Source organism: Balaenoptera physalus (assembly GCF_965194825.1).
Source record: "Balaenoptera physalus genome assembly, chromosome: 15".
In the NCBI taxonomy this organism is placed as follows: domain Eukaryota; kingdom Metazoa; phylum Chordata; class Mammalia; order Artiodactyla; family Balaenopteridae; genus Balaenoptera; species Balaenoptera physalus.
The window spans coordinates 71,542,153-71,563,148 of record NC_138894.1 but is presented as its reverse complement, the minus strand read 5'-3'; the positions used below and the strand labels follow the sequence as shown (position 1 = coordinate 71,563,148).

At 39.8% G+C, this 20,996-nt stretch overlaps 1 protein-coding gene and 1 long non-coding RNA gene across 7 annotated transcripts in view; one reads left to right on the top strand and one right to left on the bottom strand.

Annotated features, from left to right (window-relative positions):
• LTBP1 (latent transforming growth factor beta binding protein 1) overlaps positions 1 to 20,996 on the top strand; it is a 417,364-nt gene that overhangs the window by 105,092 nt on the left and 291,276 nt on the right. The window lies entirely within an intron of this gene.
• The window catches only part of LOC309643877, a 141,926-nt gene that overhangs the window by 101,930 nt on the left and 19,000 nt on the right, over positions 1 to 20,996 (bottom strand). The window contains exon 1 of the long non-coding RNA XR_014254121.1: positions 9,152 to 20,996. This exon is cut by the window's right edge and continues 19,000 nt beyond it. This is a non-coding gene — a long non-coding RNA (uncharacterized lncRNA). The remainder of the gene's footprint in view (positions 1 to 9,151) is intronic.

Below are 20,996 nucleotides of genomic sequence, written 5' to 3'. Positions count from 1 at the left end.
GTGTCAACACAGAGGGGGCAACATGACGACTAAACATGGTGTTGGAATTGGCAATGATGTGGTCCTCGTTGGTACTGGCCAGGGTAGTGGTTGTGGAGAGATGAGGTATTCTCTGATTGCAGTGGGTTGAGGAGAGAATGGCAGATGGGAAAGTGCACAGAGGTAGGAGGAAGAAATTAGAGAAACAGTTTCACCAGGCAGAAAAGCTCTAATCACTAGTCTTTCCTCATTCTTAATTTAATCATTGACTGGTGTCATGGTGGTTTTTCTGTGTATCAGATACATCTCAACAGATTATTCCTTAACCGTGAAGTACTGCTGTGCGCTTATGCTTCGATAATCTCAGAAATAACCAGTGGGAGTTGAATCAATTTTGTGTTCCTTTTCAGTATTGCGTTCAAACAAGAAATCACTCCTTTTTCTAAGTTTTCCTGTTGTGCCAAAGTCAGGGTATTAGGAGAATTGCCAAGCTTTTTGAGGAAGTGGACTTTACATTTCTTTTTTCTTTATGTTGCCTTTTTTATTTAGTGTTTTTGGAAGTTTTGAAATAATTAAATCTGATTCAGTCTCCAAATTTGCTCCAAAACATCAGTTGTCCATTTTTGCTGAGTTCAGTGTTGTAAGCAAGATATGTGAAAGTACTTGGTAAGTTGTACAGTAATAGATAAGTTGTTGCCACTTTTTCCATTATTTCTTGGTGGTCAAGAAGTAATGGAGTGCACATGTTAGTCCTATAGTGAGCTAGTGGTCTGAAGTCAAGATGCAGATGATCTGAAACTGGCAGTTGAGGCATCAATTATACTTCACAGGACTTCAAAAAGTAGATTTAACATACAATATGCTGTCCTGAACTAAATATTTAAATAAGTTGGTACTTCATTAACATACAAGAATTGATCAAGAGTAATCGTGGCTGCAAATCAGGTCTGATGTACCCAAGGGCAAAAATGATTATTTTTATTTTTTAGCTACCATTTTCTTCTCATTAGTCTCCCATTTCTTTCAGGCAGTAGAATTTCAAGTAACAGGTAAGGGCTGGAGAGAGCTGACTTCTGAAATAAAAGTAAATATTAGGTATATATTTTGATTTCTTACTAATTAACTTGCCTTGTGATTTTTCAACTTGAAAATTTGAAGTGCAGTAATTAGTATAACTTTAAATTATCCTGAGATAGCTGCAAAAAACATTTGGTCCCATCAAAAAATTGACATTATTCAGCTATGAATATTATACTGGAATTACATTTATGAAAAATTCCTTCCCACCTTTGGCAAGACGCAAGAATGATGGACTGTAAAATTGCACCATTAAAATGGTCTGATGTGTGTTTGAACCCACATCTGACTTTGAAGTTATCCAGCTGCCTGTTACCAATTTACTGATTTTACTAGGTGTTGTGTTTTATTCAATGGGGGTTATTAAACTTAATACTCTAAGCAAGTGATATAATCCATACTTCTTAGAATAGGATGGTATTCTGATAAAAAGTCATTTCCAGGTGCTTTAAAGTGATTTGCTTTAGGAAGCAAATCCTTCTAAAGGTCGTTTTTTCTAATATACACGTGCTTATTTTGCTAGACATTGGGCCTTTTTTTTTTTTTCAGGTTATTATATATGTTCAGCAATTGAATTTTTAGTGAGCAGAATTAAGCAACTAAAAGTTTTCTGATTTCTTGGTAATATATTAAACCTCTGTGAGTTGTTGAAATGATTACTGGTACTCTAAGCCAGTACACCAACAGTAAAAAAAAAAAAAAAAAAAAGGAGTATCAAGTGTATGGTGGAGGTTCTGTATATTTTGACTATGGGTAGTTGGGAGAGATTTGTTTGTGTCTCTGCTCTGCCAGTGGAGATGAACTGGTAACGATAGGGAGGTGTATTGCTCCCTGTTACATAGGGAGGGCAAGCTGTCAGTCTTCAAAGAGGGCAGAGTCAGCCATGACTAGTTTAAGAAGATCACTTGGCTTAAGTGGATGTCCCATATAAGCATCCCAAACCAATGGCCAGGCCACAATTCTTCTTCCCACTTGGAATGTTTTTGCATTGCTAGGTTATAGTTCTTTTTTGGAGCTTACCTTTGCTTGTATCCCGAAGAATTATGAAGGGTGGTTCAGAGTTTCTTCCACTTGCTTATCTGCTTTTAGGAAAGCATTGTTATTCCTGAGTTTTACTCTCAGAGATAATGTTTAAAAACTGTTGAAACTGTAATATAGGTAATACCGATAAATTGTGTATTCTTTTCAAACCTGATTTTTGGTGGATGTGGGCAGTGAGGTACCAGTTCACTGATAAGGGCAACCCAGAAGGAGGTGAAGCTGATGAATTCATTGTTGGATGTTTTGCAGCTGAGTTTGCCTGCAGGAGGAGGTTCATTTGGGTGTAGATGCCCAGTATGCAGTTGCAAATAAATGGAACTGGGAAGGTCCCATCTAGATGTATAAATATTGGAGACATTTATGTGTAACTGGATACTTGAGATGATTGAGTCTGTTCATTCACCATGAAATGTGATAACCCCTGTCATAATAACATCATGAACTTGGAATTGGTCACATAACTGATGTTAAGTGGTGGGAACGCAACCAACATTTTCTCTCAAGGAAGTGGAAAGGCTGCATTTTTGACCTCTGCAGGGCAGTCAACAGAATCTTAATGAAGCAGTCATACACTTACACAGGCCTGCAGACCTGAATTTTGAAGCAATTAGTTGCCTAAAATTAACCAAGCTGTTAGAGAGAAAGATGAATACTAGTGATGTGACTAGAAACACTGTTGTTAAGGTCAAGCTCACTTTGAGTACGTGTATCTTTACTGTGGGATGCATAATTGTGGAAATAACTATTTGAAGAAAAATTGGGGGAGCAATAAATCTTTATATAATTATTTTTAGTTCAAAGGAAAACAAAATGTTTATAATCTAATCAGATTTTATAATCACAGTTTAATCAAAGGTGAGTTTGAGAGTTTGAGTTAATTTTAATGAAAATCTTTAATACTTATTTTTAAAAGTAGAAATTTGCAAGTAGTTAATCATCACTAAACTGGACTTATGTATAGTCAGTTCAGTAAGGTTGTGTTTTTACCCTCCTGTGGTCTTGAGATAGGATAATTACGTTTTCATTTTACCTGTTAATTTTGTCTTCTCCTATATTCTGACTGTTTTAACACTATTTATTCAACGTTAATTGAGCAGTTAATTTGTGTCAGGCACAGGAGATACAAAGATAAATAAGTGAGACTGTCCTCAGGGTTGAAACATTCTAGTGGAGGAAACAGTAAACCAGAATCACAGGACATGGGATGGAAATTATCATAGTCAATGAAATGGGAGTACAGATGTAGGCTAAAGGAAGCTTTTTGGATGTTTCCAGTTGTTGCGCTAAAATGACAAAACCAACAGGTGGGAATGTGGTAATTCTTTTAATTAAACTGATTATATATCTTGGCAAGTCAGGCAATTTGGAGAATTAATATAGAACAAATATTAGGAAATACTGTGTTAATAGGAGGTATGTGAGATTAGTAGTCATTATCCAGAAGCATTTCCACTTTTTCTGGGTGATAAAATGTGAACCTTTAGAGTGAAACTTGTGATAGATATATGTACTGTAACATACTCCTGTTACTGACTTAAAAAGGATCCATATCGTGAAGTGACCAGTTGCAGTCTGCACTCAGTTGTATAGTTCAGCTCCCTCTGAAAGGCAACCAGGCTATCCTAGGCCGATGGCGCCACCTAGGGTGTGCCATATGGACTGCATCATCTACAGCTTTACCCTGTCACCTCTTTTCTTGCTTCTTAGGAACCTTGTTTCCGTAATTCTTTTTTTTTTTTTTTTTTTTGTGGGCGAAATTTATTTATTATTTATTTTTACAGAAGAGACTATTTATTTAGAATGAGAACAAATCACAACAAATTATAAATTTTAAAAAGATGATAAATGCTATAAACTCACAAAACCCAGAAAAATAACACTACAATCAATTTTAGAGCATTTTGTCACCCTGAAAAAACTCATACCCGTTAGCAATTATTCCCCTTTTTACCTCCCCTTCATAACAGCCCTAGGCAACCACTAATGTACTTTTTCTCTATAGATCTGCCTATTCTGGACATTTTAAGTAAATGAACTCATACACCTTGTGATTCTTTGTAACTGACTTCTTTCACTTAGCTTTCATTCTTAATGCTTTAAAGAATCAGCCATGTTGTACCATGTATCAGTACTTTGGTTTTTTTTTATTGCCAAATAATATTCCATTGTATGGCTGTGCCACATTTTAGTTGATGGGTATTTGGGTTGTTTCCACTTTTTGACCATTTATGAATAATGCTTGTATGAACATTTGTGTACATGTTTTTGTGTGGACATATATTTTCATTTCTGTTAGGTATAGACTGAGGAGTGGAATTGCTGGGTCATATGGTAACTCTATGTTTAACCTTCTGAGGAACTGCCAGATTGTTTTCCAGAGTGGCTGCATTATTTTACATTCCCACCAGCAGTGTGTGAGGTTTCCATTTTCTCCACATTCTTGCCAACACTTGTTATCATTTGCCTTTTTGATTGCAACCCTCCTTGTGGGTGTGAAATAGTATCTCAGTGTTGTTTTGCTTTGCATTTCCTTGATGGATAATGTTGATCATCTTTCACATGCTTATTGGCCATTTGTATATCTTATTTGGAAAAATGCCTGTAAAGATCCTTTGCCTTTTTTTTTGGCTATACCATGCAGCATGTAATTCTTTTTTATTTTATTATTTTAAAAATATTTTTAAAAATATATTCTTTTTTTTTTTGGCTGTGTTGGGTCTTCGTTGCTGTGTGTGGGCTTTCTCTAGTTGCGGCGAGTGGGGGCTACTCTTTGTTGCGGTGCACGGGCTTCTCATTGCTGTGGCTTCTCTTGTTGCAGAGCATGGGCTCTAGGTGCGTGGGCTTCAGTAGTTGTGGCACGCAGGCTCAGTAGTTGTGGCTCACAGGCTCTAGAGCACAGGCTCAGTAGTTGTGGCGCATGGGCTTAGTTGCTCTGCAACATATGATCTTCCCGGACCAGGGCTTGAATCCATGTCCCCTGCATTGGCAGGCGGATTCTTAACCACTGTGCCACCAGGGAAGCCCCTGTAATTCTTTAACTACATGCACTGCAGCTACTTCCCCAATAGATTGCCTTTTAAAAAATGTTCTTCTTAATCCATATAGTACTATTCTTTTTGACCTGATACCCTTTCTTTCTGTGTTGCAAATGTAGGCCAAAAAGAGCCCTAGTTGTGTCTAGTGATAATGAAAATAACACAAATGATATTGCTATGTTAAGGCAGACCACATTTTGAAGTAGAATCAATGTCCTCATTTGTTTAAGCCCTTGAAAAATTCCAGAAGTTCTATTTAAAATCTCCATGTCTTTATCTGTTTGTCCATCATCTACTTAAATCTAAGCTCTTTTTATATCTGGGTTCAAAACACACTCAAATGCATTTCTATTTTTAATATAAAATCTTTTTAAAAATATATATTTACATCATATTTTGTCTTATTTATAAAACATACTTTCTATGAAAGTGTTCTGTTTCAAATAACTGACATAGAAATTAATCCTTGAAAGCAGTTTTTTTTTTTAATTTTTATTTATTATTTATTTATTTATTTATTTATTTATTTTTGGCTGTGTTGGGTCTTCATTTCTGTGCGAGGGCTTTCTGTAGTTGCGGCGAGTGGGGGCCACTCTTCATCGCGATGCGCGGGCCTCTCACTATCGCGGCCTCTCTTGTTGCGGAGCACAGGCTCCAGACGCGCAGGCTCAGTAGTTGTGGCTCACGGGCCCAGTTGCTCCGCGGCATGTGGGATCTTCCCAGACCAGGGCTCGAACCCGTGTCCCCTGCATTGGCAGGCAGATTCTCAACCACTGCGCCACCAGGGAAGCCCTGAAAGCAGTTTTATTTATCCATTTCTTTGTGTCTCTCTGTTTCTGTGTGTGTCTCTCTGTCTCTGTGTATCTGGACTCCACTTGGGAGGCAACGAACAGGAAGCCCGGAGTGACACAGGATCAGGGCTGTGCTTTGGGGAAGACGCACCTGACAGCAGTGGGAGGGTGTGGGAGCGGGGCGCTTGTTGTGGTCCCTGCAGGCATGCGCAGTAGTTAGTTCCTGTGCCTCAGTGGGTTTCCCTAACAATGCATAGCTGTTGCCTTGCAGGCCTCACTCAAGGGTTTAGTTCCTGGAACTCTCAAAAAGAAGTTGTATTAACTCTTATCTAGATGTGCCCTTAAGGCAGGGCTGTTGCAATTGTAGAATGTCACTATTTGAATGGAAAACTTCAGAGGTCAAGAAACAGTCACTGAAAAAGGAAGTTCCAGAAGGTCATTTAGAAGGAAATGTTCTTTTTCTGTTGTAACCTCCTGATGCACTGTGAAATGGAGAAAGCTTAAATTCCTAGTGGTTTTTTGACCTGAAAGGCCATTTGACACTCTAACAGAGGAAGTTCCTCTAAGAGGATCAGGGGCTCCCCGATGGCTAATAGTTCGTTAACTTGAGGAGGCCTAGTTGAGTGTTAATTAAATTTGCATTACAGGTAGAGGAATCTGAGGTCAAGAAATGCTTTCTCCTTTCAAAGGGTGAGCTGTGGATCTCCAAGGCATTCTTTGTGACTCTTCAGAAAATAGACAAAGAAGGCTTTTATAGGATTAAAAAACACGGAAAACATCTCAGTGAAACTTGATGATCCCGTATTTGCGGCACATACACGTATCAGATTTGTGTGTGTGTGTGCCCAGATAGGTATTTATGCTTTAAAATTTGAAGTCTGGTTCAATTAACTACATCATTCAGATAGGCATATTCAGGGCAAGACCGGGAGGAGAGAGGCTTTCAGGTTGTGAAGGGAACTGTGAAGCAGGCAAGCCTCTGGGGGCTGGGAAGATGCTGTCAGCGAGGGTGTCTCCAGGCTTCTGTCTGTATCCGCATGGTTTCTGTAGCAGTTCGTGCAGGGCTGCTGGTAGCTCCTGGGCAGTAGTAACAACCTGCATTTAGGGAACTCTCTTGGATATCCTGTAGGCAAGCAGGTAACTCAAACTATTTTGAAGGATATAATACGAAAAGTAAGGGTCACCTTCTCGCCATATCCCACTCTCTAGAAGCCACCAGTTTCCTGTTTCTTCCTGCTTTAAAAAAAAATTCTTTGCACAAATAGGCACACGTTTTAAAAAACATGAATATCCTTTTTCCCATTCAAATTGTACCACTTGACACATTGTTCTACAAACACCTTTGCCAACACCATACTCAGGTGCCGCCTTCAGCAGATCAGTCCTGCTCAGCCCCTCCCGCAGCTGGCAGTATTCCATCACGTTCCACAGTTTGACCAGGTCTCTGTGATAAACACCTCAGCTGTCCCTGGTTTCCAGCCTTCAGTGGGTTGAAGGGTGGCCTCCAAAAGATAAGTCCATATTCTAATCTCTGGAACCAGGGAAGGTGACCTCATTTGGAAAAAGTCTTTGCAAATGTAATTCGTCTAAGGATTTTAAGATGAGATCATCCTCAATTAACCAAGTGGGCCCTAAATCCAATCGCAGGTGTCCTTACAAGACAGAAGAGGAAAAGACAGGGAGAGGAAGAGAAGGCCACCTAAAGACAGAGGCAGACTTGGGAAGGATATGAAGTTAAAGGCCAAGGAGTGCCTGGAGCCCCCAGAAGCTGGAAGAGGCAGGGAAGGATTCCCCCTTAGAATCTTTGGTGGGCGTGTAGCCCTGCCAACATGTTGATTTTTTCTTTTTTTTTTTGACTTGTGATGTCTGTAACGGTGAGAATAAATTTCTGTTTTAAGTCCCCTAGTTTGTGGTAATTTTATGGCAGTCCTTGGAAACTAACACATTGCCCAAACGCTAATGAAAACCTCTCTCCCTGTTCTGAAAGCTACTGAACACCCTCTCCAGGCACATCCATGCATACCCGCTAGAGCTCGTCTGTAGGGCAGGTTTCCGGAAGTGGAATTCTCATTCTGAATCCTGAAATTTTTTCCCCTCAGATGTATCATGTGCATCCTTGTCTTAGGAATAATGTGAAAAGCAACTACTTTGTTGAGCACTCATTGTGTGTTAAGCGTGTGTTTACACTATCTTACAGCAACTCTTACGCATTCTTGTGCACCCTCATTTTAAAGATGGAAAACTGTGGATTAGAGAACTGAAGTCTCTTGTATAAGATCATAAGTAAGTAGGAGGCAGGACCAGGATTCAAACCATCCTCTAACTAGGTTGAAAAATAAACCACATTTTAAATTCCGGGGTGCCATGTTGTGTGGACATGGCCTGGCTGCTCGGTGTGATGGGTCTTGGGTGGTGACTGTCTCAGCTATAACTGCAGGAGGAAGTCTGGCCTGGCAAGCAGGATGTGGGACCCACAGGGCATGGTGAGTCGGGGGAGACAGCACCATGCATGGCCCATCTTGGAGTAGTGGAGTGCAAGCAGGTGAACTGAAAATCCAGGAGTTAGAACACAAGTAATAACTTTGTTAGCCTTTTTTAATACGACAGGCGTTGTTCTAAATCTTTAACACGTATTAGCCCATTGTGAAGCAAGTACTATATTAGCACAGAAAGGGACCATCCATAAGTTGCGGGGTATGACTACTTGGACTTAGGTACAGAGAAGTTCTTGAGTGAGGGGAGGGCAAGAAGCAACAGAGGTCTATTCAGGAGGAACCGAGGTACCAGGTAGATTAAGAAAGAGATATCAGCTCGGGCTATCTGATGGGGATGCAGTTGATGGAAATTGCAAGGTGGTGGAACTGGGGTTCATAGCCAGTGGTGAACCCCAGTATGCAACAGGAATGACTTACACCAAGTCCAGAAGTCGGTTGGGACCCCTGGGAAGAGTAGAGCGGCTGCAGGCTGATGGGAAAAAGATAGAGCTTGGCATTGAAACCCCCAGGGTTATGACCCTGATGGTAATGGTGACATACATTAGGCCCGGAAGTTTTCTTTTTTTTTTAAATTAATTAATTAATTTATTTTTTTAAATTTTTGGCTGTGTTGGGTCTTTGTTTCTGTGCGAGGGCTTTCTCTAGTTGTGGCAAGCGGGGGGCCACTCTTCATCGCGGTGCGCGGGCCTCTCACTATCGCGGCCTCTCTTGTTGAGGAGCACAGGCTCCAGACACGCAGGCTCAGTAGTTGTGGCTCACGGGCCTAGTTGCTCCGCGGCATGTGGGACCCTCCCAGACCAGGGCTCGAACCCGTGTCCCCTGCATTGGCAGGCAGACTCTCAACCACTGCGCCACCAGGGAAGCCCAGGCCCGGAAGTTTTTTGAGTAAGCCCTTGATATCAGTATGGTTTCTTATTTATCTTTTTATTATGACTAGGGAACATGAGGGTTCAGCCACGCAACTTCTGGGTCGTACAACATAGGATTTCTCTAAGCCTAATGATGTAATCATTTGCTTAATTTTTATTTTCAGTAAAATTATCTTTACAGCGTTTACTAGTGTCTATTAATTCATTAGAAACATTGAGAACAGTTTCTGTTGATTGAGCAGCCAGAATCGTTTTTGCATTCTTGTCTTGTTCGGCCCTGTTCCATCTTTTGTTAACTTCTGGCAAAGAAAAATAGAATAACACTTTGGTTGGTTGTTTGTTTGTTTTTTCTTTTTTTTGGTGGGAGAATATCCCCATCTTGTGGATATTTGTGTGGTGTTTTAGCTTCTACAGGTGTAAACGGAAACTGACTAGGGAGTTCCCTGGTGGGCTAGTGGTTAGGATTTGGGGCTTTCACTGCCATGAACCGGGTTCAGTCCCTGGTTGGGAAACTAAGATCCCGCAAGCTGTGCAGTACCGCCAAAAAACCCCACAAAAAAACAAAAAAACCAAAAAACCAAACCAAAAAAACTGACTGGTTTGTACACTTTCTCATAGACGTACTTCTTTTTTTTTTCTTAACGTCTTTATTGGAGTATAATTGCTTTACAATGGCGTGTTAGTTTCTGCTTTATAACAAAGTGAATCAGCTATACATATATACATATCCCCATATCTCCTCCCTCTTGCATCTCCCTCCCACCCTCCCTATCCCACCCCTCTAGGTGGTCACAAAGCACTGAGCTGATCTCCCTGTGCTATGCGGCTGCTTCCCACTAGCTATCTGTTTTACATTTGGTAGTGTATATATGTCCATGCCACTTTCTCACTTCGTCCCAGCTTACCCTTTCCCCTCCCTGTGTCCTCAAGTCCATTCTCTACATCTGCGTCTTTATTCCTGTCCTGCCCCTAGATTCTTCAGAACCAATTTTTTTTTTTTTTTTAGATTCCATATATATGTGTTAGCATATGGTATTTGTTTTTCTCTTTCTGACTTACTTCACTCTGTATGACAAACTCTAGGTCCATCCATCTCACTACAAATAACTCAATTTCGTTTCTTTTTATGGCTGAGTAATATTCCATTGTATATATGTGCCACATCTTCTTTATCCATTCCTCTGTTGATGGACGTTTAGGTTGCTTCCATGTCCTGACTATTGTAAATAGAGCTGCAATGAACATTGTGGTACATGACTCTTTTTGAATTATGGTTTTCTCAGGGTGTATGCCCAGTAGTGGGGTTGCTGGGTTGTATGGTAGTTCTATTCTTAGTTTTTTAAGGATCCTCCATACTGTTCTCCATAGTGGCTGCATCAATTTACATTCCCACCAAAAGTGCAAGAGAGTTCCCTTTCCTCCACACCCTCTCCAGCATTTATTGTTTGTATATTTTTAGATGATGGCCATTCTGAGCAGTGTGAGGTGATACCTCATTGTAGTTTTGACTTGCATTTCTCTAATGATTAGTGATGTTGCGCATCCTTTCATGTGTTTGTTGGCAATTTGTATATGTTCTTTGGAGAAATGTCTATTTAGGTCTTCCGCCCATTTTTGGATTGGGTTGTTTGTTTTTTTGATATTGAGCTGCATGAGCTGCTTGTAAATTTTGGGGATTAATCCTTTGTCAGTTGCTTTGTCTGCAAATATTTTCTCCCATTCTGAGGGTTGTCTTTTGGTCTTGTTTATGGTTTCCTTTGCTGTGCAAAAGCTTTTAAGTTTCATTAGGTCCCATTTGTTTATTTGTGTTTTTATCCATTTCTCTAGGAGGTGGGTCAAAAAGGATCTTGCTGTGATTTATGTCATAGAGTGTTCTGCCTGTGTTTTCCTCTAAGAGTTTGATAGTGTCTGGCCTTACATTTAGGTCTTTAATCCATTTTGAGTTTATTTTTGTGTATGGTGTTAGGGAGTGTTCTAATTTCATTCTTTTACATGTAGTTATCCAGTTTTCCCAGCACCACTTATTGAAGAGGCTGTCTTTTCTCCATTGTATATTCTTGCCTCCTTTATCAAAGATAAGGTGACCCATATGTGTGTGGGTTTATCTCTGGGCTTTCTATCCTGTTCCATTGATCTATATTTTTGTTTTTGTACCAGTACCATACTGTCTTGATTACTGTAGCTTTGTAGTATAGCCTGAAGTCAGGGAGCCTGATTCCTCCAGCTCCGTTTTTCTTTCTCAAGATTGCTTTGGCTATTCAGGGTCTTTTGTGTTTGCATACAAATTATGAAATTTTTTGTTCTAGTTCTGTGAAAAATGCCACTGATAGTTTGATAGGGATTGCATTGAATCTGTAGATTATTTTGGGAAGTGTAGTCATTTTCACAATGTTGATTCTTTCAATCCAAGAACATGGTATATCTCTCCATCTATTTGTATCCTTTTTAATTTCTTTCATCAGTGTCTTACAGTTTTCTGCATACAGGTCTTTTGTCTCCTTAGGTAGGATTATTCCTAGGTATTTTATTCTTTTTGTTGCAATGGTAAATGGGAGTGTTTCCTTAATTTCTCTTTCAGACTCTTCATCATTAGTGTATAGGAATGCAAGAGATTTCTGTGCATTAATTTTGTATCCTGTTACTTTACCAAATTCACTGATTAGCTCTAGTAGTTTTCTGGTAGCATCTTTAGGATTCTCTATGTATAGTATCATGTCATCTGCAAGCAGTGACAGCTTTACTTCTTCTTTTCTGATTTGGATTCCTTTTATTTCTTTTCTTCTCTGATTGCTGTGGCTAAAAATTCCAAAACTATGTTGAATAATAGTGGTGAGACGGGCAGCCTTGTCTTGTTCCTGATCTTAGAGGAAATGGTTTCAGTTTTTCACCATTGAGAACGATGTTGGCTGTGGGTTTGTCATATATGGCCTTTGTTATGTTGAGGTAAGTTCCCTCTAGGCCTACTTTCTGGAGGGTTTTTATCATAAATGGGTGTTGAATTTTGTCAGAAGCTTTCTCTGCATCTATTGAGATGATCATATTGTTTTTCTTCTTCAGTTTGTTAATATGGTTTATCACATTGATTGATTTGTGTATATTGAAGAATCCTTGCATTCCTGGGATAAACCCCACTTGATCATGGTGTATGATCCCTTTAATGTGCTGTTGGATTCTGTTTGCTAGTATTTTGTTGAGGATGTTTGCATCTATGTTCATCAGTGATATTGTCTGTAGTTTTCTTTTTTTGTGACATCTTTGTCTGGTTTTGGTATCAGGGGGATGGTGGCCTCGTAGAATGAGTTTGGGAGTGTTCCTCCCTCTGCTATATTTTGGAAGAGTTTGAGAAGGATAGGTGTTAGCTCTTCTCTAAATGTTTGATAGAATTCGCCTGTGAAGCCATCTGGTCCTGGGCGTTTGTTTGTTGGAAGATTTTTAATCACAGCTTCAATTTCAGTGCTTGTGATTGGTCTGTTTATACTTTCTATCTCTTCCTGGTTCAGTCTCAGAAGGTTGTGCTTTTCTAAGAATTTGTCCATTTCTTCCAGGTTGTCCATTTTATTGGCATAGAGTTGCTTGTAGTAATCTCTCATGATCTTTTGTATTTCTGCAGTGTCAGTGGTTACTTCTCCTTTTTCATTTCTAATTCTATTGATTTGGGTCTTCTCCCTTTTTCTCTTGATGAGTCTGGCTAATGGTTTATCAATTTTGTTTATCTTCTCAAAGAACCAGCTTTTAGTTTTATTGATCTTTGCTATTGTTTCCTTCATTTCTTTTTCATTTATTTCTGATCTGATCTTTGATTTCTTTCCTTCTGCTAACTTTGGATTTTTTTTGTTCTTCTTTCTCTAATGGCTTTAGGTGTAAGGTTAGGTTGTTTGTTTCTTGAGGTAGGATTGTATTGCTATAAACTTCCCTGTTAGAACTGCTTTTGCTGCATCCCATAGGTTTTGGGTCGTCGTGTTTTCATTGTCATTTTTTTCTAGGAATTTTTTGATTTCCTCTTTGATTTCTTCAGTGATCTCTTGGTTATTTAGTAGTGCGTTGTTAATCTTCATGTGTTTATATTTTTTACAGATTTTTTCTTGTAATTGATATCTAGTCTCTTTTTTGTGGTCGGAAAAGATACTTGATATGATTTCAGTTTGCTTAAATTTACCAAGGCTTGACTTGTGACCCAAGATATGATCTATCCTGGAGAATGTTCCATGAGCACTTGAGAAGAAAGTGTATTCTGTTGTTTTTAGATGGAATGTCCTATAAATATCAATTAGGTCCATCTTGTTTAGTGTATCATTTAAAGCTTGTGTTTCCTTATTTATTTTCATTTTGGATGATCTGTCCATTGGTGAAAGTGGGGTGTTCAAGTCCCCTACTATGATTGTGTTACTGTCGATTTCCCCTTTTATGGCTGTTAGCATTTGCCTTATGTATTGAGGTGCTCCTATGTTGGGTGCATCAATATTTACAATTGTTATATCTTCTTCTTGGATCGATCCCTTGATCATTATGTAGTGTCCTTCTTTGTCTCTTGTAATAGTCTTTATTTTAAAGTCTATTTTGTCTGATATGAGAATTGCTAACTCCAGCTTTCTTTTGATTTCCATTTGCGTGGAATATCTTTTTCCGTCCCCTCACTTTCAGTCTGTATGTGTCCCTAGGTCTGAAGTGGGTCTCTTGTAGACAGCATATATATGGGTCTTGTTTCTGTATCTGTTCAGCCAGTCTATGTCTTTTGGTTGGAGCATTTAATCCATTTACATTTAAAGTAGTTATTGATATGTATGTTCCTGTTACAATTTTCTTAATTGTTTTGGGTTTGTTATTGTAGGTCTTTTCCTCCTCTTGTGTTTTCTGCCTAGAGAAGTTCCTTTAGCATTTGTTGTAAAGCGTTTGGTGGTGCTGAATTCTGTTAGCTTTTGCTTGTCTGTAAAGGTTTTAATTTCTCCATCGAATCTGAATGAGATCCTTGCTGGGTAGAGTAACCTTGGTTGTAGGTTTTTCCCTTTCATCACTTTAAATATGTCCTGCAGCTCCCTTCTGGCTTGCAGAGTTTCTTCTGAAAGATCAGCTCTTAACCTTATGGGGATTCCCTTGTATGTTATTTGTTGCTTTTCTCTTGCTGCTTTTAATGTTTCTTCTTTGTATTTAATTTTTGATAGCTTGATTAATATGTGTCTTGGCATGTTTCTTCTTGGATTTATCCTGTATGGGACTCTCTGCACTTCCTGGACTTGATTGACTGTTTCCTTTCCCATATTAAGGAAGTTTTTAACTATAATGTCTTCAAATATTTTCTCAGTCCCTTTTTTTTTCTCCTCTTCTTCTGGGACCCCTGTAATTTGCATGTTGGTACATTTAATGTTGTCCCAGAAGTCTCTGAGACTGTTCTCAATTCTTTTCATTCTTTTTTTCTTTATTCTGCTCTGCAGTAGTTATTTCCACTATTTTATCTTCCAGATCACTTATATGTTCTTCTGCCTCAATTATTCTGCTCTTGTTTCCTTCTAGAGAATTTTTCATTTCATTTATTGTGTTGTTCATCATTGTTTGTTTGCTCTTTAGTTCTTCTAGGTCCTTGTTAAACGTTTGTTGTATTTTCTCCATTCTATTTCCAAGATTTTGGATCATCTTCACTATCATTACTCTGAATTCTTTTTCAGGTAGACTGCCTATTTCCTCTTCATTTGTTTGTTGTGGTGGGTTTTTACCTTGCTCCTTCATCTTCTGTGTGTTTCTCTGTCTTCTCATTTTGCTTAACTTACTGTGTTTGGGGTCTCCTTTTCGCAGGCTGCAGGTTTGTAGTTCCCATTGTTTTTGGTGTCTGCTCCCAGTGGCTAAGGTTGGTTCAGTGGGTTGTGTAGGCTTCCTGGTGGAGGGGACTGGTGCCTGTGTTGTGGTGGATGAGGCTGGATCTTGTCTTTCTGGTGGGCAGGACCGCATCCAGTGGTGTGTTTCTTGGTGTCTGTGAACTTATTATGATTTTAGGCAGCCTCTCTGCTAGTGGGTGGTGTTGTGTTCCTGTCTTGCTAGTTTTTTGGCATAGGGTATCCAGCACTGTAGCTTGCTGGTGGTTGAGTAGAGCTGGGTCTTAACGTTGAGATGGAGATCTCTGGGAGAGCTTTCGCCATTTGATATTACGTGGAGCTGGGAGGTCTCTCATGGACCAGTGTCCTGAACTCGGCTCTCCCACCTCAGAGGCTCAGGCCTGACACGTGGCCGGAGCACCAAGATCCTGTCAGCCACACAGCTGAGAAGAAAAGGGAGAAAAAAAGAAAGAAAGAATGAAAGAAAGAAATAAAATAAAGTAATGTAATGACTAGTAAGTGAAACCGTAAATTTAATGAGAGGGCTTGTATGCTTCTTGATAATGATCATAGTGATATGACTATATCATCTAAATACATCATTTAAGTATGTACACTGTAAATGCATGTCAAAATAGGCAAAGCTGGGGCTTCAGAGCTAGAAAGACTGCTCTGACTATGTTTTTCTTTAATGGGAACAAAATACAGCTGTGAGATTATAGATGATGTGTGTAGAATACGTAGCATAGAACAATGGCTTTCTGTTCTCATTAGTGTTTTTTCAGATAAAACTGAGATGGAAACAGTCATGTCTTAAGTCAGTGGTTCTCATCCAGGGTGCTTTTGGCCCCCCATGGGACATTTGGCAGTGTCTGGAGACATGGTTGATTGTCAGGACTTGGGAGAATACTACTGGCATCTGTGGCCATAGGCCAGGGATGGTGCTAAATTATCCTCCAGTGCCCAAGACAAGGCCTCCCGATAAAGAATTATCTGGTACAAAGCATCGATAGTGCTGAGGTTGAAAAACCCTGTCCTAGTCATTCATGAAAGTTATAATATTAAATTATTGATCAAATTAAAAAGTGTCACCATATATATCTTAAGTTGGACGAGATATTATTTGTTCTGTTAATACGTAGCAAATGAATTTTTTTTCAATTCTTGATACTTTGGTTCCTGACCTAAGTTAGTTTTCTTAGTTTTTGTCAATATCAGGGATTCCTTTCATCAATATACTTATGTATCTTAAGAAGTTATTTGCTTTCCAAACAGTAGAATGCACATATATCTAATTAATCATTGGTGAGCTCAGCAAAGACTATTATTTGAGACTTACAACTGCCACAGAAGGTTGGAACTACTAACTTGTCAGGTTGATTAAAGTACATTTGATCAAAATAATTTGATCAGTTTACTAATGTTGATTAACTAATGATGACATGAAACTTGATATTATCTGCTTTGTAGGCACTTAGCCTGCATTCTAAATCTGTTAAGTTTTTTTTTTAAAAAAACATTAACATAAGATTTCTACTTCCTCTGGAAGAATATTGTGGATTTCTAAGGCAGGAGAAGAGATTTGGAAAATTTGGGTAATTCCATTGTTTCCTTTCTCATTAGACATTGGGCGATGTATCATGTTTGAGTTAATTGTATGGAGTGGAAAAAACTTTGAAGACATATTTTGTGTTTATTATTGTTGGCTTAAAAGTTGAATCTTTTTCCTGGATGTTGCATGACACATCAGTTATTCGTTTGGTATTGACTTTGGTGGTCTGATGTTTCCACAGAGGGGCTCTGATGTTGCTGACTCTTTCATGCTTGTGACTTTGTTTTCAACTCCTGGGTGCTGTCTCAAGTATAGCTTCTTGTAGCGAAAATTGATGATACTTAGCACTTTAGTTTGTTTCAGGTACAGCACTAAATGCTCTTCATGGATTACCCATTTTACTCTCATCACAATGCCATGAGGCATAGCTATTTTTACAATTCCCACTTGTCCGTGGTTGTTTAACCTAGAGGGTGGTGGGGCCAGACCTGCTTAGTGACCTTTGCTGTCTTCAAAGGAGGGGGGCTAGGTGGTGGTGGTGTACCTTGAGGGAGATAATATGGAGGGAGATCTGATGACATCAGTGAACTATAATACAACACCATTTCTTAAAGTTCTGCAAGGACTGGGAAGGCACTTGCTGGTAGAGGAAATGGGGTTTTAAAAGGATTGCCTTGTGAAGTCAGTTTTCCCTCCCTTTCGCTAGCAGTTGGGGCAGAATGGGGGGGGGTACAGACTTGCAGTAACACCTGTGACCCGAGAAGAAGCTCCCCAAGTCAGGTTTGGCTGCTTGAGTTTAGACAGACCTCTGCAGGCCCCATGACCCTCTAGTTCTGCCTGACGACGGTCTAGGATGGCAGCATCTCTGGGTAGGAAGCACTTCTACAGGGTTTTCACATCTAGGAAGCTAAATGAATTGAGGTTTGTACTACGCTTTGTGTGCATGTGTGCACGCACTTGTGACTCCCATTGGCGGTGATGAGGGAGGTATTGTCTCTCCTGTGGGTGCTGGGTGCATGCCTGATAGAACTCGGGTCCCATGGGAGTGTAACTAGTTAATTCTGCCCAGTTCTCTCGGGTCTGTGAGCTCCTTCAGGACGGATAATGTGTTAACACTAGTCATAATAGAGACCAAATGTGTTCTAGGTGCTCTTGGTTTGAATGATGAGGAAACTGAGCAACTGCCTAAGGTTATCAGCCAGTGAGTGGAAAAGCTGGGATTCCTACGCAGGACTGTCTGATGTGAACACCTGTGCCCTTTTCACCACTTCTTCATCTTTTCTCCATCTTTCATCTCCATCTCTGGCACATGGTAGTTAATAAACGTTAGTTGAAGGAATGCACGCTGCCTGTGCAACCTTACAGGTGGAAACTAAGTATTGCTTTTACCTTGAACATAATGCATAGTTGCAAAACAAAAGAAGAGTGACAAAGAGCCTCAGGTATTCCAGCCTGATGAGCTGCCAGAAGGAAGCCCTGTGTTCTCAGGGTCTCCACCTGTTTGTGTCTCTCAGGTCTGGATTTCCCAGTCTCCAGTCCAGCTTCAGAAATCTGCTTCTGGAGCCTTTCCAGGGAAAGCTTTCCAAATGTTCCTTGATGCCATTTGGACTTTGACTTTCAGTATGATTCTTCATTCTGACACTCCCTGATGGTGGCTCCCCAGCTGCCCTGGAGGGAAGTCCTTACCCACCCCCAGCTCCAGGTGTGGGCCCCCTCGAGCTGTGGGACTGGAGAAGAGAGGTTGGCCTTTTTTGCATCTCAGGTTTCTCCTCTGTGATGTTAGGGACTTGAAGTAGTAGGTAGTCTATTTCCATAGTTCTTCACCAGTTTGTTTTAAATCGGGCTTTTTAAGAATATGCTAAAAACACACGATTCTGTGGGACTCAGACGTCCCTCACACAAAGCCCATCCATGAAGCAGTTACACCACGTAAAGGGTGTCTTCTTTACTGGGTTCTCTCCATCTCTGACGGTGTATGGCATGCCATTATAACATCGTGTTCTTTTTAATTAGCAAATTTATTGTGAAGATAGTCTGTATTAGGACTAGTCAAATTCATAAACCTTTCAACCTGGGCTTTGACACAGAAAAAGATTGAGGATTTTGGTGTAAGCTCCTATCAAAGAGGTGCTGACAACTCCAGACTTTAAGACTTCTGGATTATTCCTTCTGACTTTTTACCCCATGTTCTCATCTATGTTATACAAACAATGGATGAATATGTTTTTCTTGGAGGAATAAATAGTGGAGAGATGTTTTGTAGGTGGAGTTTTAGCCTTACAGGGAACATCAGTAATTTATCTCCAGTTTAGTTTAAACACTTAATGAGTAAAGCATTGGAGGAACTGTTGGGTCCCACAGAAAAACTTGAAATCCTCTTTCCTCATTACTCTCGATCTCTGCACATAGCAGCTACCCTCCAGAGTCCCCATTCCCATGACCCTAAATGCTCTGAACCTCTTTTCACCCCACCTCCTTTCCTGGCCTTGTTTTCTGCCAGTAAACTCTGTTCTCTGTTGAAAAAATCCCACCCACCTTTCTGGGGCTGCTTCAGAGATCTGGGCTCCTTCCTCTCACGGGGAAGTTTTCAGTCACTTAGGTTTTACATATGTTCTTTCATTCCTGTCAGAGGTGGAAGGTAGGAAACTGAAGGGGTAAGAGGAAGAGACAACCTCGTGGGCATCCCAAAGTATTACAGGACCATGTGGTACCCACACCACTCACTCCAGCAGACAGTCTCTCAAGTGGAACATACCTTTCAGCAGACGAGCAGTTTATTCATAACATTCTGACCAGTCCCTCATACATTTGAATCAAACCTTTGTTTTACTCGCATGTATTTTTGAAGGGAACTAAGTGAGCAAAATCAAATATTTGGTTTACAGCAGTTAAGATGGTTAAATGCAAACGTTCTTGGCTCGCCCCTCTGCCCACCTCCTTATTTTTGGGCCCCTGTTCTGCCTCCCAGATAGTCTGATTAGCCTGTTGCCCTGGGGCCCGGATGGGATTTTATTTACTGCCTGGTGGAAACAGTTGGGAGGTGGGGTAGGGGAAGCAGTTAGAATAATACAGGCATTTTGAAACAGTTTCTTGGCTTTTTTTTTTTTTTTTTGGCAGCTAAGATAGGCCTGCTCAAAATATTTTTTAAAAAATGTTTTACCTTAATGGGCTCTGCGTTTGCCAGTGTAAATGTTTCCAAATTGTTCTCTTGATTTCGTTCTTAAGAATCTAGGCAACTGGTATAATGTATACATACACCGAGATTACTTTTGTTTTTTTGGTTTAAAAATGCAATTATTTTTGTTGAGAAATAATGACTGTGAAGTTACCTATCAGAAGCCAGCTAATTGAACTCCATAAAGAGTGTTTCTATACATTATAGTAATATAAGGTAGTAGTAATGACAATGCTGATCTCATAGGACTTGCCTTGGCATTTATGGGAAAATCCCACAGAAGTGAAGAAGTTACCAGTCCTTTTATTTTCAACACTTCAACAAATTAGGGCATAGAACTCAGTACCTCCTGGGTCCCATATGGGAACTGAATTTTACTGAAGTTTAATGTGGAACTGAAAGACCACTGAAAAGAGATTTTAACAGGACAAATGGGTTCTGGCAAAAAAGGTAGCAGGTTAGTAAAGTAAGTTAATAATAAGCAACTTTCAGTGGCGCTCTTACATTTGATCATATTTGTGAACTATTGGCAATAATTTTTGTTATTCTGTAAGGACTGCTCTTTTGGAATACGTTTATTTTGCTGTCTTTAGTCTTTAAAGACACAAAAAGGTTAAATGCCCAATCTTGTTAAGCAGTGAGGGGGAAAAAATTTAGGGGTTTTGTTTCCTTAATACTTTGGTCTATTTTGTATCTTTTATATTTAATTTTTTTTCCCATATGTAAGAGAAATAGTGTGAGGTGCAGGAGGAAGCGGTTGGCTCTAGTCTTGTTTCTGCCACTGTTGACAGTTACTTAATTCTTGGTCTTGAATAAGTTACTGAATTCCTCTGGCCCTCAGTTTCCCCATCTGTAGAGTGACGTGATTGGACTAAATCATGTCCAATCTCTTAGCTGTCTGAACACTGCTTTCCATCAATGAGGGTATAACTGGCCTCACTGCAGAATGTAGAATACCAGACCGTTATCCCATGAATTGCAGAGTAAGTCTGGGGAAACTACACAAAGCCGCTTACTCTAATTGACTTGCCGTGCTCAGTGTGTATCACATAATGATGCTATCCTATTGTTCAATGAGTTAGATCTTACAAATTCCCCAGTTGCCAAAACCGTGATGGATCTTCTGGCCTTGGCAGACACATTGCTTTCATGAGTCACATTGCACATGATGATAAACC